The 26,164-nt window shown below is 44.4% G+C and overlaps 1 protein-coding gene across 1 annotated transcript in view; it reads right to left on the reverse strand.

The window, feature by feature from the left end:
* GPR39 (G protein-coupled receptor 39) overlaps positions 1-26,164 on the reverse strand; it is a 75,437-nt gene that overhangs the window by 3,161 nt on the left and 46,112 nt on the right. The window lies entirely within an intron of this gene.

The raw sequence follows: 26,164 nt of genomic DNA on the forward strand, positions 1-26,164 counted from the left end.
CCCACAGTCCCCTCCCTGCCCCTGATTTTCCCCTGCCACCTCACCTCACTGTTCAGTACCTGCTGTGCCTCTGTGATCTGAATTTTATATTAATCCTGCAAATGTTTGTGGCCTTCAGTGCTCTTTTCCTGCTGTCAGCTTAACAACTATAGGCTGTCAGTCCTGGCATGGGCCAAAAGAAAATAAGGCCCCTTCAGCAGTGACTTGTGATGAATCTTATAAAAAGGCAGTGGAAGGATTTTATTGCTTCACTGGGGCTTTTTGTCTGGTGCATCTTAAACACAAAAGTTCACAAGCCCAAATCTGTGGAATTCTCATCAAATTTCACGAGAAGATCTCTTTCAAGTAGGAAGAAAATAAGCTGTATTGTACAATTTTATTTTATTTTTTTGTTCTTGGTTAGAAACAGGATACTTCATCATGCTGATTAATAGTTTCCTAAATTATGAGTGCTGCTGTGAAAAACTATGAGCAAACAATGCATGCAATCATTTTTAAAGCCCAACTACATTGCTCTGTCTGATTTTTTTTTTTTGCTTCTATCTGAATACTTTGGCATTGACCTTTCTTTTTAATTCAAACTGCCAACTGCTTAAGATACCTCCTTGTATTCTTCAGCCCCTTTTGTTCTGGAGAAGTGAGTGTCTGGTAGTGTGTACAGCCAGTGAAAAATGAGCTGCTTGTGCCCTTGTGCAGCACAGGCAGGTTTGTCTCTCGGGGGGCAGGAGAGGATGGCTGCAGAACTCTTGTTTCCCAGGGATGACTAATTGTTCATTTTCACACTCTGAGAAGATGCCTGTTGACTCAAAGGAGATAAACCATGCAAATAAACATGCTGACAGACTCACAGTATTTTTCCCAGCTTTCACACTTGGCATGGCAGTGTGGAGTAAAGGGACGCTCAGCAGAAGAGCAGCTCAGTGTTCACAAGGGTCTGAGGATGAGGGAAGAGATGAGGATCTGGCTCCATGTTTCAGAAGGCTTGATTTATTATTTTATGATATATATTATATTAAAACTATGCTAAAAGAATAGAAGAAAGGATTTCATCAGAAGGCTAGCTAAGAATAAAAAAATGAAGAATGATAACAAAGGCTTGTGCCTCTCAGACAGTCCGAGCCAGCTGGGCTGTGATTGACCATTAATTAGAAACTACCAACATGGGACCAATCACAGATGCACCTGTTGCATTCCACAGCAGCAGATAATCATTGTTTACATTTTGTTCCTGAGGCCTCTCAGCTTCTCAGGAGAAAGAATCCTAAGGAAAGGATTTTTCAGAAAATATCATAGCTACACTTGGGAGGCCTCTGAGCTCAGCACTGCTGCTGTCAGGCTGAGCCTGGATTTGGGCTCAGGAGTTTGTGCTGTGCTGCTGTGCCAGAGGTGCTTAAACAGCCTCAACCAGCTGGAATGGAAACCACACTGAATCTTAGACCAGCACTGATGTATTTTTTCCTGTGAGCTTGCTGCCTGATGGGAATAATTCTTCACATTTCAGCTCATGTCCATCTTTGCCTTCCACTCCTTCTCATTAAAGAGAGAAAGATCAGTGGCTCTGCTTTTTCCACCCCATTTTCCTGACCACTGCATGGAAGTGACACAGAGCCGAGCTTTATCTTCCATGGAAAAACAATGTTTATAAACAAAGTAATGCTGTGGTTTTGCTACCTCCATCACTGGTGCTTGAAATTTCCAACTTACATTTGAATCATTCCAGTTCAATCATCAGAAGGACATTAGAAAAATGCCACCAGAAGCCAGGAGCCCTTGTATTACCTTCTGTAAGTAAGAACATTTCAACCTTTAAATAAGAGCAGGAGCTTAGAATTCATTTAACATTGATTTAGTTATTTCAAGGTAACAAACAAAACAAAAGACATGAAAAGGTCCTTGACTAAAACTACATTATAAAGTTAAACCATAAACAAGCCACAAAAGAGTTTACTCCAAATAGGAATTACCACATCCGACTACTGTTTGAATCTGAAAAGAGCTCAGCCAAGCCTCTTTACAAACAAAGCATACAAATTTAACAACATTTTAAATTTGGTAATCATTATTCTAACTTCCCAAAATTCAGTCTCACAGTATTAATTCTTAATATGTGACAAAGGATCATTTATGTAGTAAAATAAACCTAGCATTTAAGTGCCAGTAGCATAAATATTCATTGCTGGCAGAGAATAGGAGTTTGGCAGTCATCTATCCCTTAGCAATACTTTTTTATTACTCAGAAAATTCCTCTGGGCCATAGGGGACTGAATTAAATTCATTATGAACTTTATTGGGAAGGATTTTAAATATGTGCAGATGTCTGGAAGAGAGGGCTTCCTTCTCCACACTTCCCCTTGTTCTTCTGTTGAATAGAATTTTGTCTTTTTTTTCCTATACCTAAGCACTTAAATCTGTCTCCTTTTAAAACCCAGTGCTTTGCCTCTATCCTGGCTGCTGCCAGCCATCCCAAAAAGCCTAAAATTGTCAACAAGATGATAATTGCCACTGGACAGTGCCAAGAACAGGCTTCCTCTGGCTGCCATAGCCCCTTAGCTGAGGCTGTTGGTGACCTCAGGTACAGAGTCCTTTGCCCGTGCACTTCACCCTGACCATCCTGGTGGCTCAGGGTGTGCCAGGCTCTGCTGCTGCTCCATCCCAGCCAGCCCAAAGCACAGCCAGACCTCAAACCTTGCCTCTCTGGGATCTGATTAATGACACAAAGGCGGGCTCCCAGCATCTGCTTGTAAACTGACATTTAAATGGCAATTGCCAGTGGAATATAAGCATATGGTTCCTGAGCTGTGAGTCAAGTGCAGGCAGGAATGCAATTGGTTCAGAGGAAAAGATTTTTTTAGTGTTGGTTTCACTTTTGTGTGCTTGGCCTGTCTATATTCAAAGGCACAACATGACACTAATGCTTAGTCACAGTCTTCAAACAGTGCATCAGAAGTGCCAAGAAGTCCCAACAGAGGAAGAAAGACCACCTTTAATTATTAAGTTTACCATCATAAAGCAATGCTAATTACAAGGAAAGCGCTTGGTCCCTACTGGGTTCTGCTACAGGCTTTGAAAACATAGCAAAGATACCTTCCCACTAATCAGAGTCTCAATGGTCTCAATATCAGCCACTGATAACTCAGGAGAAGGGAGAAAAAGCAAAGACAGAAGTACTAATTAAGAATGCTACTTTCAGGAGGTGGCGTTTTGGCTTGTATTGGTGTTGCATTTATTATTTTAACCATGAGAAAAATCTTGGTTTTTGTTAGAAATAAAGACATAAGGCACTAGATTATTGTCTTCCTAGCTTCCAGAAAGAGTCAAGGCATGAAATGCAGCCTTCAATCACTGAGATGACCTTCCCAACTGCAGATCAATGCAGTGCTGCCTCCCAGCATCTGCAGCTGCTTTCTGCCTCAACTCTGCTGCTGCAGCTCCCTGCATGTCAGGAGGCAGCTGCCATATGCTCCTTGTCTCCTGACAATTGCCATTGAAATGTCAGCTTACAAACAGCTGTTACTGTCACTGCTGCAAGCCTGGCCTGTAAATGCAGCCAGGAAAGCAGGCAGAGTGATGGAGCTGCCCCTGGGCACTGCAGGCCAGTGGGAAACTGAGGCAGGCTGGAGCTCCTCAAGCAGGGGGCTGTTTTCCATGCTCTCCAGTCTCAAGGATCTCCTGTTGGTTCTTCCTTGGACAGGGAAGAGTCTGGAGCAGTTTCTCTGCTCCTCATGCAGCTGGGTAGAATCTCAGACCCAAGCCTGCAGCTTTTACCAGCTCCTGGTGAGTCCCTGGTGTCAGCCCCTGTCCAAAAGTGACTGGAGCCCCACTATCTCTGACCAAAAGGGTGTGCAGGAAGCTGGGAAACAGGAACACAGCTTCCACTTCTGCTCCCAGCCCCATCATTGCCTCCCCCATCATCTCCCTTGGGTTTAAGGGCAGAAAGTTTAAAAGCAAGATGCACAGAGGAGCTGCAGTGTCTCTTCAAGGCTTCTGGGGAAATTGCAGCATTTATGCCAGAGCTGGTATCTCCACATAAAAGGTCTGTATAGCACAAATCATGTGCTAGAAGGCCTTTGTATATACTAAATTAGTCTTGTCAATGCTGCCAGGCCTGCATCCTTCTTGTACAGCCTGTCATCATCTCTAGCAAAGCTCTGCCCGGCTCTCCAAGATCCAGAATAAGGGCAAAAAGGGAACAGGACAGATCTGAGGGATAACTCTGCAGGCACAGAGAAGTGGCCACACTCCTCTTGCCCACACACCATTGCAGCAGGCCCAGGCAGGCTGCTGGGCTCTCTGTGGCCCCAGAGTGCCCACAAACCCAGGTCCAGCTGGCCCACAGACACACACAGGTGTGAGATAAACCTGCCACAGGGCCCCTATCACATCCAGCTGTGTGCCCCTGTCCAACACCTGCACGTCCTTGTCTGGGCAGAGATTCCCAGCTGGGTCTCAGGTCAGCCCTGTCCCTCGTGTCCCTGCTCTGTGTCCCCATCACTGTGGGCCCTGAGGCAGCTCCTGGGCACAGAGTCACTGCAGGCAGCACCACCAGATCTATCAAACACAAGGGGAGGTTTCACTGCCCTTACCAGGGTACTCATGACCATTAATCTCCCATTTCCCAATTTGTATTCAGTGCACAATGCCACAGCCATCAGTAAGGGTTTTGCTTGAATGAAGGCTGCACTGTGCTCCATGGGCAGGATAAACTTCTAACAAAGATTAAAAACAGGAAAAGAATACTAATAATGCAAACTTCTCCCTTGCCCTTCTCAACCACATGCAAGTTTCTTCTGCTGAAGGACAAACATTATAGTAATAATAAGCACATATTGATGCATGTTGAGGAGAATATAAAATTTATTAACCTGAGAGATAAATATTGATACTGCTTTGTCCATGTCAATATTTAGTTCAAGGGACAATAAATTTTGATATTCACTGAAACAAGTCAATACATGCATTGCCACATGCATTTTCTATAAGCTCAAGTTATTCAGAATTTGTCTTTTTTTCTTATCCTCAACTTTCAGAAGCACAGATTTGCCTCTCAGAAATGCTTCTCTGTAAGAGAAGAAGGCAATAAGGAAACTAGCCCTACTCAGGCAGGGAGGAAAAATGAGAAGATATGGCCAGTGTCTATCTCCCAGAGAGTGACACAACCTCTTTGTCACCAGTACCGGCAGGAAAATCTCTAAGTGCTCACAGAGAGGCTCTGGCAAACACCCACAGCCCTTCTCAGAATGGCTTGAGCTGCACAGAGGCCAGCAACAAACTCGTTATCCTTGTGAATGCTGCTGGAAGGATTGAGCACATGGGCTGGGACAAATGGCTGGAAAGCAGCTCCATGTACACCCCACCAACAGCTTCCAGCAAAAAACCAATGGACCAGCAAGTCCCACAGCCTTCAGAGGCATTTGGGTCCATTTCATGCTCCTTATGCTCCAAGGGTGCTGTGCAGTGAGGCCACATCTCATTAGAGAGCACACCTGGGTGACAGGACAGCGCTGTCCCATGAACTGGAGCAATAAGTGAAAGGCACTGAGGAAAAAATCAGCTGTCTCTTGGGGCAATAAATGAACCAAACCGGCAGGATTTTAATAAATATATTGCTGTTCTGTTGCACATGAAGTCGTGTCTCTTCCAGCTGGAGCCACCATTAAGAGTCTCACTAAACCCCAAATGCTAAAGTGATGCACAAATTCTTCCTGTAAGTGGCCATTCCCTGCTCAGAACAGCAATGTGTTCAGGTGTGGGGCACTGACAACACAGGGAGTCTATTTTTTATTTTATTTAAAGCATCTGTAGATAACTGGAGTTGTCAGGGATATCAAGAAGAATTGCACACAAGAATTTGCCCCATGGCATCAGAAAATCACCTGCTGCTGTTTTTGACACTTCATTTCACAGGTGACTACGTAAATCATCACTGAGGCCCAGCAGAATCCAAAATCTCACTTGGATTGGACTAACTCCCCTGCCTTAAACCCCCTAAAGGGTGCCATGAGAGAGACCAAGCTGGCTTCTCAGAGCTTCTGGCCAAGTGTCATGGAGCCAAACCAGGGATACAAAAACATGCCCACAACCCCTCTCTCTGCCTGAAACCCCAGCATCACCCAACAGTTTGCTCCATTCAGGTCCTCCCTGCCCTGCCACTCACATTTCCTCTCTTGCCTGGCAACAGAGAGCTGCTTTGGGCTGGCTGAAGCACAGCAACATCCCATCAGTGCCTCACTGGCAAAGAGTAAGGCCAATTTTGTGTTTCCAGAAACCTGACTTTTAACAGAAGCCAGTGCAGAAGGAACCTGCCAAGAAGAACACTTGACCTTCCTTGCAGAGGTGCTGATGATGCTTCAGTGTCCTGGGTTGAGAAACACAAACACTGCCATTAAACAGGAAGATTATGAGAGGTTTACATGGAGCTGAAACAAATTTTGTCTGTGTATTACTGATCCACGCTTCTGGGACCTGCAGGGCACTACAGCAAAATCTTTTCTGCAGCACTGGAACATAACTTAAGTGGATCCCATCACTCCACAAGCAATGGCAATCATTGCTCTTCAGAAGAATGAGCTATTTTTACTTTGCACCATCATCTCACAGCCCACAGCCCTTAGTTTGAGTGGAACCAGAGGCACCAGAAGTTGCCAGGGGAACACAGATATGCAGAACATAATTAGTGAGGACACAAGTGTTAACAGTGTTACTTCTTAGCAATTTAAAATGTCTGACAATTATCTTCAGTTCCTAGCAGGGTCAATTTTTGCTTCTCAAACATTTTTAAATACTGTCATTTCTCAGTACAAACAGCAGAAAAACCCTAAAAACACTCAAAAAGGTTTCACGACAGGAGTACTGTTACCGAACGCCAGCAGACGTTTTGTGATAAACACTGATTAAAATCTTGATATGCTTTTAAAAAACAGACATGCTCATGGAGTACCAGTGGGAATCATGTCAGTTTGAATGCTCTGTTGGGCTTGCATGTCAAGGGTTTGGCAGTGGTGGCTGCAGAGGTGGCCCCTGTGAGAAGCTTCCCCCGGGTCCAGTGGAGCCAATGGCACCGGGATGGACCTGGCACCGGAGGGTTGTCCTGTTCTTCAGCATTAATCTTACAATATCAAACTCCATCTTAGCACTCCTTATCAGCTATAATTCAGTCCTAAATGTGCCCAACACAGAGATGATGCTTTAATTTCTGATAAAATTGGATAATTCAGTGCTAAGGCTGCACCCCCTGAGAGCAGGTTTGTCTTTCAGGTCACCAACACACCACCTTCCTTTGCCTGGGACCCCAATTTCTGCACAGAGCCAAGGCTGCCCCCAAACACAAAAGCCAGCAGAATTTCCAATGCTCCCTTGCCCTCTTGGGTGCTTTTTCTCACAGAGGTGGGTAAACAGTCATGAACACGCAATAAATACCAGCCTGGCATTTGAAGTGAGGGCTGACTGTTCATTCAGGTGCCCATCTCGTGCAGTTTGTCAATAAAACAAAATCCAGCATCTGCTTTTGAGCCATTCACTGCTCTTCACAAGCACAATTTGCCAGTAAAACATAAAAGCCCCTTTAAAATCAGGGCTGCTTTGGTGAAAAGAAGATCAAGAATGTTGTGGAAGTACTCATTGACTCAGCAGCAGAAGAGGTAACAGGGTAAAATAAATATAAAGTGCTCACTTTTAGAAATTTTAACATTTCAACTGTCAGGAAAGACATGATTATTGGAAATTGTTAATTCTGAACTGAGAAAGTATTTTTAAAAATCACTAATATGGACTGAAATGTGTAGAAGGGAAGAGGTTTAGTTTTTATTGATGCTTCTTGCTTGCAAAACAAATTCTTACCATGGTTGCTTTGATTTTCTTTTAAAAAGACTGAAGACCTGTTTTCCTTCTGCATTGGCGAAACAATGGGGAAGATACATCTTCCATATAAATCTCATTTAAATTCTGCATTCTAACTAGCAAACACAATTTGGAATTGAGAGGTTTTTTTGTTTTTACATTACAAAATGAGCCGTTGCAACATTAAACAGCTCATCTATTGCAATTCAGCAGGAGAAATCATTGAACAATCAACTGCAGAATACAAATACAGAACGATGCTCTATTAGCTCTGCAGATACATCAGATACTTCAGTGAGCTCTGCCAGAAAGACAAGCTTTAAATGTGTTTTATATGGAACTGATGATCATGGGGGGATCAGCAAAGCTCTCCCTAAATGAGAGATGTATTATCAATACACAAGTCAGATTTTCATACGAAAAACCTGAAAATGAATAAAACTTGCTCTATTTTAGCAAGTGAGATGAAAATGGAATTATTGATGCACAAATGGCAGCACGATCATGCTTGCCAGCTGCTCTAAAAAACAAATGCAATTGGAGTTTATGTTCAGCAGCCTAAGTGAGAAGAGAAACCAGAGCAAATTGCCATCAAAATCATGTGGAATTATCCAAATTCCACCGACCAAAATCTGCAACAGGAAGCGGGAGCCAGGGAATGGAGGAGCAGAAATCCACAAGGCAGCTGTGGCACCACTGGCGTGAGGCTGACAGCTCAGGGGCTCAGCCTCCAGACTGAAGGGCTCTTCTTTGTTCTCCTCTGTCCCTGAGAGCTGTGATATCAGAACCTGCAGGAGGTGAGGAATGAGCTGTCTGGTGTGGCAGACAGGAACCTTTGGGAAGGGTGGGGAGAGGAGGAATCGCTGATCCAGCCACCTCCAGTGGCAATCCCAGCCCTGCAGGGCTCAGTTCCAGTCTGACTCTTTGAATTGTGTCCTGGCTGGCATGTCAGTGGGGGAAACAAAGTAAATGCTAAGCAACAAGGCAGCTGTATTTTCAAAATTAGGCCTAACCTTTGATTATTTGGATCAAACCCCTGGGCGGTGGCAAAGCTCCTTGAAATCACTCTAAGAAAAATGTCCCAGGCAAACAGGGCTTGTTTGCAGCTTCCCTCCAAGAAGGCTGCTCAGGGAGCTGTAGTATTTTGATTGCAGCAAAGTTTCTTCTCTGCTAACACCTGAATCTCTCTATTTACATTTTGGAGCTGTCCAGAGAACTGTAATGAGTGCAAACCTGACAAAACCTCCTTTCTCAAGCATTTTCAAGGAATATATATGCAAGACAAAGAGCATTCTTCCCCCTCACCACAGCCTTGGCAGCAGCCTAATTCAAAATTCCCCAAACCAGGCTGGAAGGCAAAAGTGCCCTGCAAATGGCATTCAAGTAAACACCTGGGCTTGGATTTGCCCAGCACACGGACACCATCTGGTTTGAGAGCCTGCTGGCTGTGCTGTGATATTTGCATTTTGCTTCCTGAAGCTGCTGGGGACCTCCAAAATGCCTCAGGTGGGCAGCAAATGAATAAAACCCAACCTCAGCCTTGCACCTCAGCTATAGCTAAAGTTGTCAGCTCATTTTGCTGCCTATAATCTATTTGAAATAATCTCCCTTATTTAAAGTTTGGGAAAGAAAAAAAAAAAACACTGTATGCTCCTTTCTTTTATCCAAGCTCTACAGGGTACATTCTGCTGGCCTTTTAACTCTCATTTATTTCCTTGGGGTGAATCCACAGCTAACGAGAGTATTCCAGGTGGAACTGGAGCATGCAGCTCTCTCTATCTTTTGTAGCACCTTTCCAAGAAACACTAAGAGCTGTAAGATATTACTGCAGACCTGAGAAAAGTAATTAAGCTTGAGCTCCAAGTACCCAACAGCTTGCTCTGTCCCTCTCTTCCAGAAAATGAAGGAATAAAATGGTGCTTTATGAAGGAAACTCTATAGACAAATAGCAAGAATCAAGATGTAGAAATGCATTGTATTATGCCATTTTTAACATAAATTTTGGGATCCAGTGATAAATATGATGTTTTCTGGAACATAGTGAGGATACAGAGGATTCTACAAAGGACTAAATCTATCCTACTGTAAATTACAAAATATTTTTCTTCCTCCAGCCACATGCAGCTGGTTCCAACTGTGGACACACAGGACCCATGTGAAGAGAAAGGACTTCTACAATAACCCTTTCACATATAATAAAAATATGACTGTGAAAGAGAGAAAGAAGATCATTAAATATCAGAATTCACAACTGAGCAGAATTCAGCAACTGAGAGGGTGATTATAAGCATTTGGGAACTTTCCTATGCATTTATATGGCACTTTAAGTTCAACTGCTGGACTTCAGTTTGACCCAGACCATGACAGAAATAGATAATCCTATTGCTTCTGACATTGCTACATAATTTAGTTGCTGTTCTGCCCCTCTTAACACAGCTATATCCACTGGACTTTCATTTCTGGTCCTACTTCCAGAATGGTCTCTTCCTTTGAAATAAGTTTTCTACTGAGAACTATCAAGACGTCTTGGGAAGAGATTTTCAAATACTTTCTTTTGAACTTTGTAAGGTTTCTACCTACTAATGAGTGAAACCCTAACTCCCAAGAACAGAGCTAATTTTTCTCAAAGTATTCAAGAGATTAACCCAAAAAGTATAAATCATCTTCCCATATGGCAGGAAACTTCTTTGACCAGTAAGTCACAGAGCAAAGGACAAGCGGCCTTATATTATTATATATTTAGGAATATTAGAGCAATATTCCTACAATATCAGAGCTAAAATGGTCTCTTCTCTCCTCAAAGTCCGAGACCCAAGAGCCAGGACTTGGTGCTCCAGTGACCCCTCTGTAGCTGTGAGTGGGTGACCCTTCCAAACTCTGCCTCCCTCCTCTGAATTTTTTTGGTGGCTGCATCTTTAGAGCCAAAACAGAGCACGGGCTCTGCTCTGGGGCACTGATGGGCTCCTCCACCTCTTTACTGAGGCAGCTGGAACACAAGGGCCTCCAATTCACCCCAAGCACCAAGTAAATAATGTCACCTGATTTGCTACAAGAATATTCCATCTAGAGCATCCACCTATATCCAGAGGCAGCATCTTCAAAACCCAGGCAGTTCTTTCCTACTGCTTTCCATATACCAAGTTAATTTATTGGACAAAAAATCCTGCAGAGATGGAAACTAATTCCAGGTAGGTAAAAGCAATCATGTACACTGGTAAACAACAAGAAACAACACAGAGGAAAACCATATTTTAAGAGGCTGGTGCTTAACACTGGGATTGCACTTGCTCTGCTACCCTGAGCCACCTCATTACCTCAGTGATTGCAGAAATCCTGCTACACTCACTTGGAACTTCACAACAGGATCAGGGGCTGAATGCAGCTGAAAACCTGTTTAATTAGCAGCTGATCACAAAAACCAAAATTTACTTACTTGCATCTCCAGATAACTGGGAAAGCATTTCAATTCTTACTGCTGTAGCCACATTTCTACATTAAACTGTATTATTTTTTAAATCGTGCTTGCAGTCAATCATATTAACATGTCCTATAGGGGTTTTTTGTGAAGTACTTAAAAAAAACCCCAATGGACACAGTGTGGAAAAGCATCTCAGCATAGTATGAAGACCTGTGCTTAATTTTGTATTCTTTTTTTTTGGCAAAAATAGTGGTTGTTCTGCACTGAAATTCATATTTGTAATAAAAGCCCCACTCAGCTGCTCATATACTAAAGAAACAATTCATGGCTGAATAATGTACCAATTCAAAAGCAATCTCTCTAAGCTACAGGAAACCTCTTGAGTTGCAAGTCTGAACAAAATGAAGCCTCAACAAAATGAACCACTTTGAAACTAAATGAAAATTTAGCCAATTGATCTGAACAAGAAAATCCTATGTACAATGCATGTTTTTTTAATCCACGCTAGAAAGACCTGCTAGAAATCATGTTTGGGGAAAAAAAATCACACCAATAAATCAAAAGATGGTGTTGTTGTTTGTTGGTTTGTTTTTCTAAAGGATATTTCTTTTTCTAATGGGATAGTGGTTTTATAACTTTGTGTTTAAATAGCACCTGAAAGAAAAAAAAAAAAAACACTGGATGGTGTCTTAAGAGGGATGTTCTGTCTTCCAGCTTTAATTTTTAATCTGCCTTTTGGTGCACCTGGCTCCTGACAAACCTCTCGGCTCCAGAGTTACTCAGAGATCAGCACACCAGGAGCCAGCCATGGCTGAAAGGAAAGGGAGGGTTTGGTTTGTGCACTGCCGTGAGCCACTGGGGCAAAATGATTGCAGATCAAAATTATCAGGCTGCTGGAACAATTCAGGCTGGCAAGATGAAGAGCAGAGGGAGGGACATGATGCAAGTGCTGGGTGTGCAGCCATCCAGCAGTGCTGCAGGAGTGTAAAGGGCAATGGAAGAAGGGATGGTAAGAGAGGAGGGCTGAAGGCACTGATCGTATCAAGAATATCTTGTTTTTTTCGAAGCAGCATGCCACAAGAAAATGTTATCCCCGCTGATGCAGTAAATGAGTCTGTTGTTCATGGAGGTGGCTTAAGGAAATCAGGGGTGGGCAGAGGAGAAGGTCTAGTCATGCAAAAGCACAATTTGCACTTGGAAGCGGGTTTTGAACAAGAGTCAAATGAGAACACCTTTAGGGAAGACACACAGCTCAACCTCATCAGGACCACTGGGACATAAAAGGGCAGTTACACAATTACCAGGGACAAAAGGCCTTTTTTCATTAAAAAGTAAATGAGTGTGATCAGCAGGCTCAAAGGTGGGTGAAGAGGTGTCAGTGCTGGTGGATGTGCCAGCAGCAGGCAGGATTCTTTCCCAGATTGAGACGCATACTGGGTTGGGTTGAAAAAAAAGCTCCTTCCCAATCTGGTCCCAGGGACAAAATTAAAACTCTGTTGTAACAAGATGAGCAGCAGTGTTAGACATGTGGGACTCAAAAGAACATTTTACCCATCTGAAGCACTAAGAGAAAGGATTTGCATTGTACATTCGTACAGAACAGGGGATTTTTTTTTTCCTAATTAAGTGGTATTGAAATATGCAAACTGTGAGCTGCTCACTCACTCTGCTAGAGTTAGTGATTTACAGTGACAAGTTTACCTTTAGTTCCACACCTGGAAATAGGAGGTAAATCAAGTGATAAGCTGCCAACAGTGGTCTCAAAATGGAGAGCACTTTACCCAAGAGCTCCTTGGAGCTTGCTGAGCTGGCACTGCATTAGAGCAGATCCAGCAAGATTTTCCATTAATGGCAGCAGCTGAAGGCAGGTACAACACCCTAACAAACTCCACTGGTGCACACTCTGCTGCCATGCTTTAAGGAGCAAAAAAAGCTGCTGCCTTCAGGAGGTGTTTCAGGAACAAAAGGGCTCAGAGCATTTCTCAGGGATGAGGAGGAGCTGCTGGCACTGAGTGATGTGAGGACAGGGGCACACACGGCTCCTGTTTGGTGCGTCAGCCCTGGTGGGCACCCAGCACTGGCTGGAACCTGGGAATAGGGACAGGGACTGCAAAACCTCTGCCCCAAAAAAGAGGCATTTTCCAATGTCTGCAGCTGTCCATCCAGAGGAGCAGCTCCCTGCACCGCTGGCTGGCAGAGCTCAGCAGGGATCCCCCTCCCACATCTCCTGGGAATTCCTGTCCCCCAGCCAGGACAGGGTCTGGGGTCTCTCTACCACACTTACACCATATCAACAACATCCTGGAGAAACAAAGGAGCATCAGAGCTGGGAGAAAACTAAAGCACAATAAAACCCTGAGGCCAGAAAACAGAACATCAGCACAAAGGAACCAGTTTCAGCACTGAGGATCGACTTCTGTCTCGGAGAAACAGTTTTAAGAAAATGCCACCTCTCATTTGTGCTGGGTGTCACTTGCCTGCATCAGCCAACTTGGCATCCCCCCTGACAGAATGCCATTGGTTCCCAGTGCAATGTGTCTGGGAAATCTAATTGTTTCTCCAGAAGCACTTTCTAGCTCGTGAAGTTCTTTAGAGCTGCCATGCTCCGTGGCAATCAAAGTGTCTCAATAAATATGCAAAAGTGTGCTCAAGCCAGAAAGCCTTCCAAGAAGGAACCAAGAGAGCTTTTTTCCCCCCCTTTCAGCATGGCTCAGAGCTGCTCACAGTCTGTGTTTGTCAATAGCAGTGAGGCAGCAGAGCACAGGCACTGCTCGGGAGGGTGCCAGTCTTACACTCCCGCAGGGCGCCAATCCCACGGGGTGACACCAGGGACACTGCGGAATGAGAGCAGCCAGGAAACACTCACACACTCACACACACACCATTCAAGCTGCTCTAGCGCTCAGCTCGTGGAGAAACCCCTCTCAGCACCGTGTGTAGCAATGCCTGATAGCTGTAAATAACTTTCTCTGTGTTTAATTCATGTATAATGAAACAGCAGTGAGCAAATGCGGCTCAGCACTCGGGAGAAGAGGCTGCTCAAGCAAATGCATCTCTGAGCCTGCATGGCAGAGGCCTCTTGCTGTGCCACAGGCTAATGGATTCCACTACCAAAACATGAGTGATGCACATTTAAATATTAGATTTGTTACGCAGCTTAAAAAGCAGAGCAGTTGTTCCCACGTCCAAGCAGGAAGGTCCTACAGTCTTCAAGTGAAAATGCAAACTCTAAGCTCACTTTTGATTAGAAAAACAAGGCCAGTGGAACACTACCAGTGATAGCGACACCTTTTGGTTGCCCTTTTTAAAATGGATTTGAAATAGGAAGATGCTACAGGTGATAAAAGATTTCCTCAGCATCACAGAGAAGGCACTGTCCCGAGGCAGAGCATCAAACAGATGTGGATGTCTTCATGGAATCTTTTCTTCTCATCTCTGCTGTCTTCCTGGACAAATTTACCAGCCAGAACAATGGCAGAGCATTACTTCATCCCTCTCCCATGATTAACAGGTTCAGACTATGCTGCAAATCTTCCTTTCAAACTTTTTTTTTTTTTAATAATCAAAACCTTACTGCTTGAAAGAAAGAACTCCAAAAATCCATAGTTTGCAGAAGAATGTATCCATATTTGTTCTATGTAAATGCTTTACCATGGCAATTAAAAGACTGGAAAACAAACCCAAGTGACAGGTATATTTTTCAAGATCACTGATCTTTCAACTAGGGGGGAAAAAATTCCCAGCTTTAATTGCACAAAGCTGCATATCATAGTTCCCTCTCTGGAGATTTCATTATAGGCCTGAAACCAGAGAATTGCATTGCCAGCTCTTGCCTGCTCTTCCAGCTATTTCTGGTTTTTAATAATTATTCATTAATTGCACACTATGATAAGATCCTTGCTGTTTTGAAACATTTTCCCTCTGGCCCCCATACTATTAAAGACCCTGATTGCCTGCCAACAGCGTAAAATTAAAAATCAAAGCACTACCTCTGAAAGGTTTAATATGTGCCACATTGAAAGAGTTTCTACAGCTTACAGCCATGTAATTGCATCACCAGCTAACTGCACCATCTCTCCCAGTGTTTGAAATGTTTTCCTTTGAAACATCAGCCAGCTGGGAGCAGAGGTTTTGTTTAACACCCTGATTTACTCTATGAGCATGCCAGAGTGCTTTTATGTCTCCTGTGTGCATCCCTGCTGCCGTTCTGGCATGGACACCTGGACAGAGGCACCTTGCTCCCACTGGGGAGAGGGATTGAGGAGGGAAATGAAGAGACAACACTTCAAGGAGGAGATTAAAACCAAGCTGAACCTCCCCCACTTAAAAGCAGGTGGGGTTTTGTGCCTGTTTTGTGCCCCTTTTACAGACCCACCTCTCTCTTTCCTGTGCTGCTGCTCCCAGCCCCTGACACCTCCCTCCTGCCCTGGGCTGCTCAGCCCACAGTCACTAAAAGAACTTCCATCAGTCCTTTCCTTATGGATATCTGTTATGAATAAGAAGCTTGACTAAGCCAATATTCAAGCAGCAATCAATTTATTATTTAATATGATAAAGTATGAGCAATACAGCGCTGGGTACAGTGGGGGAAGTTTTCCCTTCAACTGCACGCTGATAATTGATGTTTACAGGTATTTATAGGGGTACTCATCAGTTTTTTCCAGAAGTTTCCCAATCTTTTACTCATCAGCAATTTTTATTCCAAGTTATTACATCACAATTCTATACACTATTGTGATTTTAATTTCTCAGGATGTATCTCAAAGGAGTATCCCCAGATGGTAACGGTCCAGTTTCCGAAAGAAGAAAGACTGATCCCATCTGGTGGGGTCCAGCTCCCCACATGTGTGTCCACCTTTTAATTGCAGAGACTCTAAATCTCATAACAGTGATGTCCAGCTTCCCTTTGGTCGAAACCATAAACCCTTGAGGTGATGCTCACCTTCCTTTCTCAAGCTGTTTTTCTCTGCTTTATTAAGGTGTGAGATAAGCATATTTCCTTTATATATATTCCAAAGCTATAGTTTCAAGGATACAAGTAATATTCTAAAATTATACTTCAAAAGGTTATTATTGCAGAGCTTTTCATGGATTAAATGCAAGCAAAAAGCAACATCTTTAACACCTTAATTCCAATGGTCCTAAATCAACTAGGGTTAATTGCAAACAAAAGATAGGTTCAAAGGCCTTTTTCCATGCTTTATTCTCCTCAGTTATTATTAGAATTCACAGCTCTCCCATTGTCGGGGTCTGCACGTTTCGCATTCACAAATACACATGTCGCCTGTTTGTACCTGACACGAAACACAGCTTTGCATCTCACATATCCTCTCCAAAAGGGGTGATGCCCCCACATTTTGCCAGGGAAGGAGCAGGCACCCCGTGCCAGTGGCTGGACAAACCCAGTATCCCCAGGGACAGGCAGCAATTCACAACCAGGTCCTTTCTCTGATGCACCGAGATCTGAATGATATTTCTTCACCTAAAAAATCTCATTTCTTCATCATAAAGGGCATGTGGATAAGGACAGGTGGCCAGTGACCAGCCCAGGGCACACACCCTCACTGCTGAAGGAGCCCGGAGAAATTTGTGCAATTGAGTTGATCAAAGATGGTTTAGACAAAGAAAACCAGGGAGATGTAGCTTGCATTGATCGAACTGAAGTCATGATATGCCAAAGGGGAATAAAGATGCCCTTCACACAGTTTGGCTTCTTTAATGATTTCAATATTAACAGTGCTCTTTCCCAGAAAAAGGCAATTTTCTACCTTCATTTTTTTTGGACCTTGTGATTATTACAAGTGCCAAAAACTGTTTAATGCTTATAAAAGCATACCTTAGAAAGATATTACTCCTCTGCAAGCCCTCAAATGAAGAGGCTTTGGTTATTTTATCTGTTTGTGCACCAATACACTCTTTTAATTCAAAATCTGAGTCCTGCCTGCCCTGTAATCTGGTTGTCCTTCCAGTTCCTCAGGTTTCACTTTCACAGTACTCCCAAAATCAGGCTCCTGCAGGCTCTGTGGAGCCTCCCTGGAAAGCTGGGTGCCTCTGCCCTGCTTACTCCCTAACCTCCAGGCTGGAATTCTTCTTCCTTAATCCCACACTATCATTGCAACTGGAAACGCAAACGCTGTAGATAACAGTAGATGGCTTGCTAAGACAAAGTACATCTCTCTTCACAGTGGCTTTAGGGAGCCTGAGAAGCAGCTGTTTGTTTTCCAAACTGCAATTTAGAGGTTATATAATGAAATGTGCACTTTGTTTTGCAGAGATTTTCTGTGTTTCAGGCTGTTCCCTGAAGAGGAGGAACGCTGCTGGTGCCAAGGCATTGTTAATGCTGGTGTGGGGGGCAGGACAGGACATGGGGGGATTTTTGGAGGGGTAAATGTGGAAATGTGGATTTAGGCTCACAACATCAGGTACTGAGACCTTGGGCTGACTCCATCCTAAAGCTTATGCCTTAGAGTCTAATTTAAAACAAAATTCATCTGTCATGGTAATAATCTTTTTACTGGAATTGAACAGATTGATGTTCGAAGGAAGTTTCTGGGCTAGAAATTCAAACTGCAGACACAAAGCGCACTTCCCCCCAGATTTGTAAGAATTTCCATGTAAATTCATGCTCTGTAGGGCATGTTCATTTGAAATCCAGAGATCGTGAATAGAGATGAACAGCACCATGTTAAGGACAAAATTATTAAATGATAAGTCCTCCAATATATATAAAATAACAAAGTGCTTTCATCCAGGATCAGCCTGTGTTCCCAGAGGGAAGCCTGTGTGGAGATGGAGCCCAGGGCTGTGCCAGGGACTGCAGTGCACAGGGACATCCCCCTGCAGCCTGCCACCAGCCCAGGGGTGAGGGGCCATCCCTGCAGGGTGACAGGGCAGGATCAGGGGCTCTGAGAGCCCAGGGACAGCCACCAACCATCCTGGGAGTGCTGCAGCTCCTGCCCCATCCCCACCTGGCCCTGCACGCTGCATGGGACAGTCCCTGCTGCACCAACAATTTGCATCTCTTCCCTTCTGAGCCCCTCTCTGATTGTGTCCCTCCCTTCTGCACCCACCTGGTGTTGTTTAGAATGGTTCCTGCCCTGTTTTGGCTCTGCACAGGCAGTGCCAGAAGGAACCTGGGCTGTGCCAATTTGCTTTGCACCTCCCCACCTCTCCCTGTGCCCCAATGTAAGCCTGCAGCTGCCCCTTCTCCCCAAATTCCAGGAATCTCAGCTCTCCCAGGAAACTCCAGTCTTCCCAGGAATCTCAGCTCTCCCAGGATCTCCCTCTGCACTGAGAGATGACAAAACCCCCCCACTCCTGAGATGGTGCAGGCACAAAATCCATTGTGCACACACTGCCAGGCACAGAGATATTTTTTCTGTCTAAAAGGACAGCACATTGGCTTTAATGCTGCCTGTGCAGCTGAGAGGCACTGAGGGCAGACAGCTGCCTGTTCCTGGGCCGGGGGCAGCAAGGAGCAAGGCCACAGTGGTGCCCTGAGGGGAGGAAAGCACTCATGGGGCTGCGGGAGCACAGCATGACAGACAGGGAGCAGGGCAGGGGATGGGCTGTGAGCAGTGGGATGGTTTCAGAGTTACAGCCAAGATGCCCAGGCAGCCCCTGAGCAGCATCCTGCTGCCCCAAACTCATACAGCCACTTCGTGTGCCACCAATTAGCTCATTAAGGAAAGTGCTGATTAGGGGGATGATGAACATGACATACATGTGTTGGCTATTCCAGATGTTAAAATGTTCTCATAAGCATTATAGACAGATTTCTTTTTCCTTTCTCTCTTTTTTCTTTCACTCTCTTCCTTTTTTACTTCTTTAATTTTTTTTTTTTTTCCAAACACAGAAGGTTTGGACTGTTCACATGCTAGGTTGGCACACACTGAACAGGTAATACACACGTGGACACACTGCATCTGCCTTGTCCCACAGCTCATGTGTTCAGTCCTGTGTCACTCTGCTTAGCAGCAAGGAACACAAGCCTGACCCCACAGCAAGGTATTTTGGCTGAATTACATTCCCTTGTTTCTCCCAATCCCAGCATCTTACACAAATTAATGTCTGCAATAAAAACCTGCAGTGAAAGCAGAGGGACAGCACTCAGTGTAACACTGAGGCTGCTGTGGGCACTAAATAACAGATCTGGCCCCCAGCTCCCAGCTGGTGTCATGTCAAAGGCAGCACAACCCTCTCATATCTTCTCCTGCTGGCACCATGCTCATTCTCCTGGTTCTGCAGCTGGGATATGATAATCATTAGCTCAGGGGCAGTGCTGGAGCCAAAGGTACTCAGCTTATCTCTGAAAAGCAAGCCCCTTGCATTGCACAGGGAAGGAGTCTTTATTCTGACTTGTAATGTCAACTTTTCTGACATGCAATCTGGCCTGGCCCACACAGACAAGCTGGAGATACAGCAGCAAAGCCAAGGAGAGAAAACGGGGTTCCCAGCAGGATTCACAGAGCAGGTTAAATTTTAAAAGGCACATTTGTACCTGCAGGACAGGCTTAAGAAGTGCCCAGGAATGCTGCACTTCCCACAAGAAGAGTAATTGCTTTCTGGGGCTATTTTAAACTAAGAACAACATCCTTTCCTACACTCTCCTGCACTGGAGTGCCTTTTTCAAAAATCAACAGTGAGAAGCCTCTAACTTTCCAGTGTTGTAATGCTGCCAAGGCCTCTCCTGTCCCTCTCAGCTAGCAGCATCAGAAAGGCTTCATCATTATTATTACTTTTATTTTCAAGTCCACCTAGAAAAGGACAAAGACTTGTGTTCTACAGCCCAGACTGCACCATGCACCTCCCTGACAGACCTGCTGGGAGCAGTCAGTGCCTTGGGCTGCCCTGCCTGCTCACATCCCACACCAGAGCACAGAGCTGTCTGTCTGTCTGTCTGTCTGTCTGTCTGAGGGCTGCTCATCACTGCTGGCCACATCACCTGAGCTGCTGACACCCCACAGGGCTGAGGCTGAAGAGAACAATTCCTCCCTGCCTCTGTCTCTGCCAGCTCCATGCTCACAGCCCTGCAATATCCAAACTCCCAAGGAGAAGGGGTCACCAGTGGGCACTGAGCACAAGCTTGGGAAGATCAGATTCCAGCACCTGGAACTGTCCTGCATTATTTGCCGCACAAATAATGACGCCCAGTGATCTGCATTCAACCCACAAACCATTAAACTGCTCAGTTTCTCATGCAGAAAGGATCTGGGGGTTGTAGTTGCCCTACAAGTAATCACATTCATAAGCAGGTTAATGTAATCTAGCTCCAGCTGCTTGTTTCTGGGTTGCAATAATGGCAACTGAAGCTAATGGAATGGCTCATCTGCTAAAAATATGTTAAATGCCCTTTTTTGCAAAATTATTGCATAAGATGATGATACAGATATAAGTGAGGAAAGGCTGCACCGTATTTTTCCTTTACTAGTCACACGGGAACAATAGGCTTAATCACCTGAATAAAACCTGGATTGCATGCTGCCCAAACAACAATCTGTACAAACCCTTCTGCTGTACTGAAAAATTCCTTACACCTTAAACATATAAAAATTCATCAAAAAATATGTTTCTGGCTCATGCAAATATTTCTGTTCAATTCTATAACCCAAGGAACTACACTGCTCTCTGGTCACATCTCTGATTAATGACATTTCAATGAACCCAGAAAAAATACCAACAGCTGTAATGTCACAGGTAATAGCATCTTTTCTCCTTTTTTTTTTAATGTGCTTGGAAATTAACTTGAAAGACATCACTATCTTAGCAGAAACATCTAATGGGATGTGTACGCTCAGGGAACCAAGCAGCACAGTTATAATTAAAGTTGCATTATCATTTCCATTAGAAAGTAGCTTCCAAGGGATTTGATTCCACAGTAAAAATCAGCTCCATGACAATGCTTGGGATGCAGGGTCCCGGGACGTGTCAGGAGCAGCAGGAAATTCCTGCCATGCCACAGTCAGGAGGTGTTTTTGGCAGAGCTCTGTGTGTAGGGTGGTGTTGGAATTCAGAACATCCCTCTGGCTGTCCAGGATGGCCAGGACCCCTGCCAGGGGGCTCAGAGACCAAGATGCCTGTGATTTTGATTATGACCCATGGAGCAAATTACCAACATTATATGAGGATCTGCAAGCCACAAAAGTCTAAGTAGAATATTAATTAGTTTGGCACGGGGTGGAAAAATGGATTTTTTGGGGTTTGTAGAATGGGGGTTCACGAGGCAAGATGGAGGGAGCTGGGCATGTCCAGCCTTTCTCCTTCTTCTTGGCCTCCATCTTCTGCTGTGATGTTGGCACTTTTAGATTGGTTTAGAGTAGAAGCTCACTGTCTAACATAGGTGATAGGTATTGGAAAGTTATTGTAAATATTGTACATGTAGTTTTTAGTATAAAGACATAATACCACCCCAGGGGCAGGCAGAGTGCCTTGAACTGTCCTGCTGGATGGACCTTGGCAGGGCAGGAGAAAGAATTTTATAGATAAGACACAATAAACAACCTTGAGACTGAGAAATTAAGAGTCCTGACTCCTTCTTCAACCACCAGGCTGGGAAAAGAGACTTTTTAAAATATCTCGGGGTCATTAAAGCCCCGAGAGGGTGGGCAGGGAACCCAGCCCAGCCCCTCTGTGCCACCCACGCCCTGGGCAGGTCTCCTCATGAGCCAAGTCAGCACACACCAGGTACACCTTGGTGAATATTCCCAATATACCCCAGGGGCACAGGAACGGGTCCTGGCCCTTGTCTTAACTTGGCAATTACAGAGCACAGAGAAGAAAATTTGAAATATCACTTCTTTGTAAGAAAGCGCACACAAACTGGGCTTGCAGCTGTGGCACGAGGTGAGCTGTCCATGCAAGACTGATGAGGGAGATCAGAGTCTTTTACTATGATAAGTAAGTGGGAAATCCCCCGTGAATTTCATTAACCAAACTCATTCACCCGTGCCAGGAAAGCACATCGGTGTCACTGGGGAATTTGCTGTTGGCTCAGGCGGGGTTGCCTCTGGCCAAGCCCTCTCCTGACAGGCGGTAAGTAAAGAGATGCTCAGAGCAGGAGTGAATTTATGAAAGGAGGGAGCTGAGGCTTTCCACACCCCTCTCCCTCCTGAAACACTGCAGAGAACCTTGAGTTTTGTCACCACACCACGACCTCAAGGGCACCTTTCAGTCACAGCAATAAAGTACAAAGGGTAAAAAGTAACACCGTGATATCAGCACACAACAGTGAAACATTCAAATGTGAAATAGAAAGATATGGAGGGGGGGAAAACTGCCCAGTGCTGGACCAAACACTTTTCAAGTCTGCAATTCTGGAGTCACTCAGCTGTGCTGAGCATCATCTTGGTGTGCAAAGCCTCAGCGGGTGAGCAGAAAGCAGCATTTGCAATGGAGATTGGCATTCCAGATAAAAGATCTGAAAACACACTTTTGAGGGGTGAATTGCTTATTAGCTCAAGTAAAATTAGCTGAAAGCTTTATCAGATTAAAAAAATAATTGAAAATGTATCAGTATTTAACAGAGACCATGAGCAGGAAAACAAGCCCACAGTAAATAGCATGAAAAATTCACAAGTTCCACCATACACTGAAGGCCAGAAGTGAAGATTTATCCCATGTGAGTAAGAGGAGCCTGGTGGTAATACTGCAACCAGGCATAGCAACTGAAAACCTATTTTAGCTTTAAGCAGTTCATACAAAATTAATATGTCACTTATTTATGTGTGGAGAGGTGCCCATTACACACTGAGTATGATGAGTGTTTTGAGACACTGAGACCACGTTTCACACCAGAATTTAGTCACATTTACAGGTACCATATAGAAAACCGTCTCATTAAAAATCAACACTCCTTTTTAAACTACTCAACGTGGTTAGTCCTGCCCCCTCCACAGGGATTTTCTGTGGCAGAACTGTCCCAAAAAGGCACAATTTGCTAATGCCACATTGATGTGATTTTAGTGAGTGGGAAACAGGAGAAGGGAAGCTCTTGTGACTCCAAGCACCAGCCAGGCAGCCACATGTGGCCCTCCTGAAGCCGCAGGAAAAGGACACAAGCAAAGCAGCTTAACAGGTGAAAATTAAAAATATACCTATGACTTCTGGTCCCAGTTTCACCTTGCATGGTGCAAACGCAGAAATTCCCAGCAAGCTGGATTCAAAGGGCCACCACACATGCACAACCTGCAGCACTGCTGAAACACCAACAGGCTGCTTTTCCTGCTGACTTTGGGCATTTCTTTCAGGGCAGCAAATGCACAAAATGCTTCCCACACCTACCGACCCGTGTGGAGCCACTCCGGAGTGTTTTGGGGTGGAGCAGTAGGACTCATGGAGAAGTTGCCAATTTGATTCTTCTCAAGGTTTCCAGAGCAGCCCAAGATGCAGCTGCACCTCCTTTGTGCACAGAGAGCCCGTGGAAAGGTGGGTTCAGGGCAGCCAGGGCCATGGATGTATATAGACATGTATATACGTATATACGTATGTATGTATATATGTGTATAATGTATATATGTATATATGTATATATGTGTATAATGTATATATATGTATATAATGTATATGTGTATATATGTATATATGTATATATGTGTATAATGTATATATGTATATAATGTATATATGTATATGCCCCCCAGGCTGGCAGGGCACAGGGGCAGGCTCGGCTCACCTCTCTGAGACATTCCTCTGCTTCCCTTGTCTGCGGAGCACTGTACAATAGATCCCCCTGAATAATTCATTGAATGGCTCTCCGTGTGTGCATAGCACTGTTTGATTTTCCAACTTACTGCGCTGATCTATAAATACCGACTATAAACATTCCGAGCTGATAGCTTTATTTTATAGCGCACTGGTATAGCTTTTTTTTTTCTTTTTAAGTGCAGATATTTTACTGTGGGCGCAGATATTTCCGTGTGTCCCTGCTGGAGCAGGAGCAGGGAATGGCCCGGCATCGGATGTGTTATGAACATCTGCCAGAGCCGCTCCCGCAGCTGCTCCCCGGGAGAGGCTGCGCCAGGGAATCGCACAGCGCTAATGAGAGCCTTAATGAACTTCCCAATGAGCTGAGCGCCCAGCTCCGACACGGCCAATAAGAGCACGTCCTGTAGTCTTGAAAACCCAAATGGTTTGTGGCAGTTTGGTTTTGTTTTATTTATTTATGTGTTTTTATTTATTTATTTGCGCGCTCGCCGTTCGCTGCCAAAATCGCTGCTCGGCGAGGGGAGCGCACGTGACAGAGAAATGTCATCTCGCCATCCAGTCTGAATTTAAACGGGAGAAAATATCTGAATTTAAACAGCAGAAAATATCTGAATTTAAAGGACAGAATTAAGGTTAATTAGGGAACATATTCCAGCTGGACTTTTGCCAGCTCCACTCTGCCCTGTAGAGGGCTGCCAAGCCCTTACTTGCCTTTCATTACCTACCTTCCCGCTCGCTCTATTTTGTCATCAATAAATTGTTTCTTCCACTTTTATCACTTTATTAATATAGTTTGTTAGTACTGCGGAAGATGTTGTCTCTGCAATTTAATTAAAACTGCATTCCAAAAGTCAATTGCTGCTACTTTCTATAAAAATTTCTCCTGCACTTCAAAATATTTAAAAATAAAAATAACTGAAGACCCAGGAGAAAGTGATTTAAAAAAACAAACAAAAGTCCTCCAATTGGACCAGGAATTGTTTCCATGGCAGTCTTCAATTGCATATGAGAAATATAAAAAGCACTAATGAACTAATGCTGCTGGGAGCCTCATATGTGTCTTTATAAAAGAGAACATAACAAGAGGTCTAAAAAAAATTAAGATACTGTAAATAAAGACAGAAGTTGGCATTATTATAGAAAAAACCGTGCAATCTTCTAGCCAGCAGTCATTAGGTTAATAATGAAAGTTTCATTCATTTTTTGCTCGTACCCACAGTTCTTACTGCTGCTCAAGTGACTGCTGTACACAGGTTTTTCTCCTCTCCCTCCTCTGTAAACCAAATGATCACAAGGTAATTTGGCAACATTTTTGCTTCAAGTCTTTTTAATTATATGTCAGCCGTGCTGGGTTTTGCGGCAAGGGGGACCTAAGCACTCTGCAGCCCTTCCAGGCAATCATGCCAGCGCAGAAAAATAGGATCAGAAGGAAAAATGCTAAACAAATCTGTTATTTCCTGTTGATTTCCTGGGACAGACTGATTTGCATGCAAACATCTGGGTTTCTGTGAATTCCTTCCTCTAAGAAATAGCTTTGAGAAGATAATGATGCTCTAAAGACACAAGATTTGGCCTAAAACTCACTTTCAGCCTCTGGCCAGTCTCTGTTGTCCCATCTTTGATGGTGTTTTCCACCTGTCAGATTTGGGGACCCCAGCATCAGGAAGTCCCAGCTCAGTCCTGGCACAGCCCTGCTGGCCCAGGTGCCTGGGGTTTGCCCTGTTTATCCAGGAATGATGGTGGGACTCTGCAGAGATGTGGGAACCCAGGAAATTCCTCTGGCTGCCTTGGAGGGCTCGAGCCCCTACCCAGAGGGCTCAGAGACCCTGGCACAGAGCCCAAGACCCCTGTGCCTTTGATTTTAGCCCACGGTAAATAAAATTACAAACCTTATATGAGGAATTATAAGCCATGAAAGTTTAAGTAGAATGATAGTGAATTTATTCTCTCATTTTTACCTTCCAGCTCTGAGAGGAGCAGCTTTCCTGCTTGCATGCAGTTGCTGGTTGGTCTGGCAGAACTCTGTGATCCTTGCCCCCCCCGTCAATGCATCCACAGGCTTTGATGTTTGACTGCAGTATTTGCAATAGGACAATGGCTGGGAGTTTCACCAACCACAATATTTTTTCCTCCTCCACTCTTCCAGATCCCACTATATGAAAGGAAAAGCTCCAGAGGGCATAAGCAGCCTGCCAAGCTTGCTGCAGG

This window comes from Melospiza melodia, chromosome 8 (assembly GCF_035770615.1).
Source record: "Melospiza melodia melodia isolate bMelMel2 chromosome 8, bMelMel2.pri, whole genome shotgun sequence".
Lineage (NCBI taxonomy): Eukaryota > Metazoa > Chordata > Aves > Passeriformes > Passerellidae > Melospiza > Melospiza melodia.